The following is an 8,525-nucleotide window of genomic DNA, read 5'->3' on the forward strand; positions in this document are numbered from 1 at the left end:
CAAACTAGTTTAAACCCTCCTGAGTGGCTCTTGCAAATCTCCCCACCAGGATGTTAGTCCCCCTCCAGTTCAGGTGTAACCCGTCCCTCTTGAATAGGTCAGCCCTTCCACAGAAAAGATCCCAATGATCCGAAAATCTAAATCCCTGCCCCCTATAAATTTATAGTAAAGTTTATTTAATAGTCACAAGTAAGGCTTACATTAGCACTGCAATGAAGTTACTATGAAATTCCCCAAGTCACCACAGTCCGGTGCCTGTTCAGGTTAATGCACCTAACCAGCATGTTTTTCGGAGTGTGGGAGGAAACTAGAGCACCCGGAGGAAACCCATGCAGACAGGGGGAGAACGTGCAAACGCCACCCAGACAGTGACCCAAGCCGGGAATCGAACCCAGGTCCCTGGTACTGTGAAGCAGCAGTGTTAACCACTGTGCTATCGTGTCACCCATTATTGCCCATTTCTAATAGCTTTTGAGAAGGTGGTGGTGAGCTGCCTTCTTGAATCACGATGTGGAGATGCTGGCGTTGGACTGGGGTAAGCACAGTAAGAAGTCTCACAACACCAGGTTAAAGTCCAACAGGTTTATTTGGTAGCACAAGCCACAAGCTTTCCGATTGCTGCTTCTTCATCAGGCGAGTGGGAAATCTGTTCACAAGCAGGGCATATAAAGACACAAACTCAGTTTACAAAATAATGGTTGGAATGCGAGTCTTTACAGGTAATCAAGTCTTAAAGGTACAGACAATGTGAGTGGAGAGAGAGTTAAGCACAGGTTAAAGAGATGTGTATTGTCTCCAGCCAGGACAGTTAGTGAGATTTTGCAAGCCCAGGCAAGTCGTGGAAGTTACAGATAGTGTGACATGAACCCAAGATCCCCGTTGAGGCCGTCCTCATGTGTGCGGAACTTAGCTATCAGTTTCTGCTCAGCGATTACACGAGAATCGCCGAGCAGAAACTGATAGCCAAGTTCCGCATACATGAGGACGGCCTCAACAGGGATCTTGGGTTCATGTCACACTATCTGTAACCCCCACGACTTGCCTGGGCTTACAAAATCTCACTAATTGTCCTGGCTGGAGACAATACCCATCTCTTTAACCTGTGCTTAACTCTCGCTCCACTCACATTGTCTGTAGCTTTAAGACTTGATTACCTGTAAAGACTCGCATTCCAACCATTATTTTGTAAATTGAGTTTGTGTCTTTATCTGCCCTGTTTGTGAACAGAACTCCCACTCACCTGATGAAGGAGCAGCGCTCTGAAAGCTTGTGGCTTGTGCTATCAAATAAACCTGTTGGACTTTAACCTAGTGTTGTGAGACTTCTTACTGTTCTTGAATCACTGCAGTCCATGTACACCCAGTGTTGTTTGGAGGGGAGTTCCAGCATTTTGATATAGTGACAGTTATATATAATTACAAGTCAGGATGGTATGTGACTTGGGAGGGGAACTTGCAGGTAAGGGTGTTCCCATGCGTCTGCTGACTTTGTCATTCTAGCTGGTGGAGGTCACAGGTTTGAAAGATGCTGTTGAAAGAGCCATGGTGAGTTTCTGCAGTGCATCTTGCAAATAAACACTGATTCCACCATGTGTTGCTGGTGGAGGAAATGAAGGTGATAGATGCAGTGCCAATCAAATGGGTTGCTTTCTCTTGGATGGTGTTGAGCTTCTTGAGCGTTGTTGCATTCATTCAGGCAAGTGGAGAGTGTTCCACCACACTCCTGATTTATGCCTTGTAGATGGTGGACAGGCTTTGGTGAAATTGCCACAGAATTCCCAACCTCTGACCTGCTCTTGTAGCCACAGTATTTATATGGCTAGTCCAGTTCAGTTTCATAAATAGGGATCTTTAGTACAAAAGCAGGGAGTTATGCTGAACTTTTATAAAGCTCTGGATTAGGTCACAACTAGAATATTGTATCCAATTGTAATCACCACATTTTAGGAAGAAACTAAAGGTCCTTGAGAGGGTGCAGAAGAGATTTACCAGAACGGTTCCACAGGAGAGAGATTTTAGCTACAAGATAAGGTTGAAGAAAGTGGCTTTGTTCTCCTTGGAACAAAGTGATAGAGGTATACAAAATTCTGGTGGATTTCAATAAAGGTAGTAAAGGGAAAAACTGTTCCCATTGGCTGATAGTGCAAGAATTCTGAGACACACAAATTTAAGGTTTTGGCAAAAGATAGTGGAAATGTGGGGAAGCGCTATTTTTAAAAACACAGCCAGTGGTAACCTGCTGCCCATGAGGGTGGTGGAACCAGAGGCGATCAAAGAATTCAGAAGGAAATTGAATGAACGCTTGAGGCAAATTAACTTGCAGGGTTGTGGGGATAGAGAGGGGGAATAGGACTGACTGGATGGCTCTGAGGGGAGCCAATAAGGACTTGATGGCTGAATGGCCTCCTTCTGTACCATAAATGTCATGTAAAGTTTCCACTAAAAGTTGTGGAGAACAAATAGGACAGCAGAAATGTACTGCTGAGGCCTTATAAGGCTCTGGGTGAGACTACATTTAGAATATTGCAAGCAATTTTAGGCCTCGTATCTAAGGAAGGATGTGTTGGCCTTGTAGAGGGTCCAGAGGAGGTTCACAAGAATGATCCCGGGAATGAAAAGCTTAACGTACAAGGCATGTCTGAGGACTCTGGGTCTGTACTCGATGGAGTTTAGAAGGATGAGGGGGGATCTCATTGAAACTTGCAGAATAATAAAAGGCCTGGATAGAGTGGACATGGGGAAGATGTTCCCATTAGTAGAAGAGACTAGGACCTGAAGGCACAGCTTCAGAGTAAAGGGATGACAATTTAGAACTGAGATGGGGAGGAATTTCTTCAGCCAGAGGGTGGTGAATCTATGGAATTCATTGCCACAGAAGGCTGTGGAGGTCAGGTCAGAGTGCTTTTAACATAGAGATAGATAGATTCTTGATTGGTAAGGGGATCAAGGGTTATGGGGAAAAAGCAGGAGAATGGGAGAAGCAAGAGGAAGGTTTTGAGAAACTTATCAGCCATGATTGAATGGTGGAGCAGACTCAACAGGCCAAATGGCCGAATTCTGCTCCTATATCTTATGGCCTGAACACAAGGTTAAACCTCATATGGTTGTGGATTGAGTCTTGAATCTGGACAAGGGAAAACTGATGGGCATAGATATAGGAAGTTTAGCTGAATTAGAGAAAACGTTCTCAGACAAACGAAAAGCAGTTTAGAACTGAAAACTCCCATGCAGCAGCATCAAGATGTGCTGATGCAGTATATGAAATTTAAGCAGGGAAAGGCACACAATATTCCAAAATAACTAGAGTCAGATTTGAATGCCACAAAGCATTTATAATATCAGAGAAGTAGGATTATAAGAAATAGGAACAGTGTGGGACATTCAGCCCATCGAGTTAAGTTCATGGCTGATCCAATTATAGCCTTGACTCCACTTTCCTGTCTGTCCCCCGTAATCAAATGCTGCAGGTGCTGGAAACAATAATGGTCAGTTTGAGAAAGATGCAAGATCAATTTTAACTATCCTGAAATAGATATGAATAAAGAACTAAGAACAAAAAGTACAGCACAGGAACAGGCCCTTCAAGCCTGTGCCGATCAAATTGTCCTAAAAAAAAAAAACAACTGCCCTTACTTGGTCCGTATCCCTCTATTCCCTCCCTATTTATGTACCCGTCCAGATGCCTCTTAAATGTTGCTAATGTGCCTGCTTTCACCATCTCCTCTGGCAGCGTTCCAGGCACCCACCACACACTGCGTGAAAAACTTTCCTCCTCTCATCTTGAACCTGTGCCCCCTTATCATTGCTTTACTAAAATCCATGTAGACGACATCCACGGCCCTTCCCTCGTCAATCATTTTTGTCACCTCCTCAAAAAACTCAACCAAATTTGTGAGGCATGACCTCCCTCGTACAAAACCATGTTGTCTATCGCTAATGAGATTATTCAGTTCTAAATGTGTATAGATCCTATCTCTAAGAATCTTCTCCAACAATTCCCCTACCACGGACGTCAAGCTCACTGGCCTATAATTACCCTTCTTAAATAACAGGACCACATTTGCTATCCTCCAATCCTCTGGGACCTCACCTGTGTCCATTGAGGAAACAAAGATTTCTGTTAGAGGCCCAGCAATTTCATCTCTTGTCTCTCTCAGTAATCTAGGACAGATGCCATCTGGCCCTGGGGATTTGTCTACCTTAATGCTTCCTCAAACACCTAACACTTCCTCCTTGTAATTGAGATTTGTTCTAACGGGTCTACACATCCCTCTAAGACACTACCAATCAACGTGTCCCTCTCCTTTGTGAATACTGATGCAAAGTATTCATTTAGGATCTCACTTACTTCCTTGGGTTCTAAGCATAATTCCCCTCCTTTGTTCTCGAGGTCCGACTCTTTCTCTGTCAACCCTCTTTTTCCTAACGTATGTATAAAATGCCTTGGGATTCTCCTTAATCCTGTCTGCCAAGGACATTTCATGACCTCCCTGTTTGAGTTCTTTTCTACTTTCTCTGTATTCCTCCAGTGCTTCATCTGTTTTTAGCTGCCTGGACCTTATGTATGCCTCTTTTTTCTTTTTGATTAGACCCACAATTTCTCTGGTTATCCACGGCTCTCGAATCCTACCTCTCCTGTCCTTCCTTTTTACAGGCACATGCCCGTCCTGCACTCCTTTCAACTGCTCCTTAAAAGACTCCCACATGCCAGATGTGGATTTACCCTCGAACAGCCTCTCCAAATCAACAGCCACCAAATCCTCTCATAATTTTGTAGCCCTCTATCAGATCTCCCCTCAGCCTCCGTCTTTCCAGTGACAACAATCCTAGTTTATCCAACCTCTCCTCATAGCCAACACCTGCGAGAACAGGCAACAGCCTGGTGAACCTTCTTTGCACTTTATCCAAAGCTTCCACATACTTCTGGTAGTGTGATCAGAACTGCATGCAATACTCCAAATGCGGTCTAACTAAGGTTTTATATAGCTGCAACATGATTTTCTAGCTCTTGTACTCAATGCTCTGGCTGAAGAAGGCAAGCATGTCATATGCCTTCTTAATCATCTTGGCCACCTGTGTTGCCACTTGTAGGGAACTGTGGACCTGCACACCCAGATCCCTACGTTAAAGGTACATGTCTGAGGTCAAAGTGGGGATTATGTTTTAGGACGTATCCAGGACTGCTCCTCAAATCAAACAGTTGATCTATAAAGGACATCAGGAATACAGACAGGTAAATGGAATAAATAGAAGTACTTCAATAACTTGTATTTAAAAAGAGTTTTGAATGTTGTAAAGCATCCAAGGTGCTTCAGAGATGCATTATTGTACAAAACCTGACACTCAGTCATATAAAGGGATGTTAAGACAGGTGGTCAAAAGCATAGTCAAAGAGGTGGACTTTAGGAATATTTCAACAAACCGTTGTGCCATAACTTTCCCTGATTCAAAGAAGGAGACCATTCTGTCTATCGTGGCTAAACCAGCCAAGAAAGAGCTATCCAGTCCACTTCTACTTTACAGCTTTTGATCTGTGACTGTAGGTTCAGTGCATACACAAGTTTTTTTTAATGCAATTAGCTTTTCTGTCTCTAACACTCATTTAGGCGGTGAGTTCCAGACTCTCTCTGGGTAAAAAGAAGAAATAGAGTTAAAGTGGCAGAGAAGTTTAGGAGGGAATTCCAAAGATTCAAGTCCAGGCAACTGAAGGTATAGCAACCAATGGTGAAGTTATTAAAATGGGGGATTATCAAGAAAGAGAACTTGGAGGGATCTGCGGCTGGAGGAGATTAGAGATAGGCAGGGGTAAACACAACTGTGGGATTTGAAAATAAGGTTTTGAATTTTAAAAATCAAGATGTTGTTTGACCAGGAGTCAATTTAGGTCAAGAAGCATAGGTGTGATAGGTGAACAGGACTTGAAGCAAGTGAAGAAATTGGCAGCAGAGTTTTGGATGACCTTCAGTTTATGGAAGATAGAATGTGGGAGACTAGCTGGGAGTAATACTGAATTGAATCTGGAGGTAACAAAGAAATGAAGGAGGGTTTCAGCACCAAATAGAATTAAAGGAGGGACTGAGTCAAGCAATGTTACAGAAATGGAATTAGGCAATCTTAATGATGATTTGCACAAGTTTGGAAACTCATCGCTGACTGAAATAAGATACACCGATGTCAAACAGTCTAACCTTGCCTCAGACAGTTGGAGAGGCTTGGAGTCAGTGGTTAAGGAACAGATTTGCGACAGAGATTGAAGACAATTGCTTCAGACCTCCAAATGTTTTGTTGGCAGAAATTTTTGCTCCTCCAGTTCTATCAAATGTTGGGCAGCACTTTGGTATAGAAACATAGGAAAACTACAACACAAAACAAGCTCTTTGGCCCCACAAGTTGTGCTGAACATATCCCTACCTTCTAGGCCTACCTATAACCCTCCATCCTATTAAGCTCCATGTACTCATCCAGGAGTCGCTTAAAAGACCCCATTGAGTTTGCCTCCACCACCACTGACGGCAGCCGATTCCACTCGCCCACCACCCTCTGTGTGAAAAACTTCCCCCTAACATTTCCCCTGTACCTACCCCCCAGCACCTTAAACCTGTGTCCTCTCGTAGCAGCCATTTCCACCCTGGGAAAAAGCTTCTGAGAGTCCACCCGATCTATGCCTCTCAACATCTTGTATACCTCTATTAGGTCTCCTCTCATCCGACGTCTCTCCAAGGAGAAAAGACCGAGCTCCCTCAGCCTATCCTCATAAGGCGTGCCACTCAATCCAGGCAACATCCTTGTAAATCGCCTCTGCATCCTTTCAATCTTTTCCACATCCTTCCTGTAATGAGGCGACCAGAACTGAGCACAGTGCTCCAAGTGGGGTCTGATGAGGGTCTTATATAGCTGCATCATTATCCCCGGACTCCTAAACTCAATCCCTCGATTGATAAAGGCCAGCACACCATACGCCTTCTTAACCACCTCCTCCACCTGCGGGGCCTGAGACAGTGGGGGAGCTGAGAGAGGATTGGTGGAGAGGTAGAGCTGGGTGCCATCTGCTAACTGCAAAAACTAAAGTTGTGATGTCGCTGAGGGACAACATGTTAAGAAACAGGATGGGACCAAGGATAGATGCTCGAGTCTGAGATAATGTTGCAGGAACAGGAAGAGAAGCCATTACAAGCAATTCTCTGTGATGATTAGATAGGTTGATAAAATGGAAAGGCAGTGTAACAGAACGGATTAATTTAAAGGGAGCAGTGCAAAGACCTATATTTTGAAGGAGAAACAAGTCAAGAGAATAAATAGTGAATGAAGGACACTGGAGAGAGACCTAGGGGTTGGGCACTGAACTACCTGAAGTGAATTTGGATACTTCTAAAAAAAGGCCAACTATATTTTATATATAGCACTTAATAAAAGGGTAAAAGAAATAATAAGTCAGTACTAAACATTGTGTAGACCGCAGTGAATATACACTTTTGGGAATCCCATTACTGGAAGGACATTAAAGGCAATGACAGCGCTAGGAATGATAATGAGGAAGAGACTGGCTGTGTGAACTGCAGGGATTCTGTCTCGGAGCAGGCCAAGGAGTTTGAGATTTTTAATGATTAAAAAGTTTGATAAAGTTTCCAATCAGGAAGAGGTTTCCATTGAGGATGGAAGTGAGCAGCGAGTGAGAGAGCGCAGTCCACAGGATTGTCGGAAAGTTTTGCAGAGACCAGGAGCTGAGGCAGAGCAGCTCCCCGCGGATGATTCACTCACCCTGCCGGCGCCTCCCTCCCTCCGACTGTCGGTGCGAGACCCGGGGCTGGGGCCGGGGCCGGAACTGTGTCCCTGACAGGAACTGGCGCCGCTCCCTCGGTCCCTCAGCGGGACCGCGCTGGGCTGACAGTCGCTCTCCCGGAGCCGGGTTGTGCTGGCTTCCCGCAACTTCCCTCAGATTCCCTCAGATTCCCGCAGCTTCTCTCGGTTTTTCGGAAAGTTTTTATTTTCGGTTTTTTATTTTTTTCAGGAAGTTACAACGACTCCGGCCGGTGACGTCACTCAGGTACAAACCAGCGCGCGCAAATGTTAACCCCTCCGTGCCGGGGTTAAACCCCCAAAACCCGGGTTAAAACCCCAAAAAACCGGGTAAAATCCCCCAAACCCGGGTTAAACCCCTCAAAAGTTGTTGGAGAAGATTCTTAGAGATAGGATGTATGCGCATTTAGAAAGGAATAAACTCATTAACGATAGTCAGCATGGTTTTGTGAAAGGGAGGTCCTGCCTCACTAACCTGGTGGAGTTTTTTGAAGAAGTGACTAGAATGGTTGACGAGGGAAGGGCCGTGGATGTCGTCTATATGGACTTTAGTAAAGCGTTTGACAAAGTCCCTCATGATAGGCTGGTGCAAAAGGTAGGATCTCATGGGATAAAGGGGGAGGTGGCTAGATGGGTGGAGAACTGGCTTGGTCACAGAAGTCATGATGTGGAGATGCCGGCGTTGGACTGGGGTAAACACAGTAAGAAGTTTAACAACACCAGGTTAAA

At 44.6% G+C, this 8,525-nt stretch overlaps 1 protein-coding gene across 1 annotated transcript in view; it reads right to left on the bottom strand.

Annotated features, from left to right (window-relative positions):
- The window catches only part of LOC144491778 (protein kinase C delta type-like), a 173,172-nt gene extending 165,162 nt beyond the window's left edge, over positions 1-8,010 (bottom strand). Inside the window, exon 1 of the mRNA XM_078210038.1 lies at positions 7,758-8,010. The gene's annotated coding sequence lies outside the window, so the exon portion shown is untranslated. The remainder of the gene's footprint in view (positions 1-7,757) is intronic.
- Between the last annotated feature and the right edge of the window lie 515 nt (positions 8,011-8,525).

The sequence above is a fragment of the Mustelus asterias genome, chromosome 3, assembly GCF_964213995.1.
Source record: "Mustelus asterias chromosome 3, sMusAst1.hap1.1, whole genome shotgun sequence".
In the NCBI taxonomy this organism is placed as follows: Eukaryota; Metazoa; Chordata; class Chondrichthyes; order Carcharhiniformes; family Triakidae; genus Mustelus; species Mustelus asterias.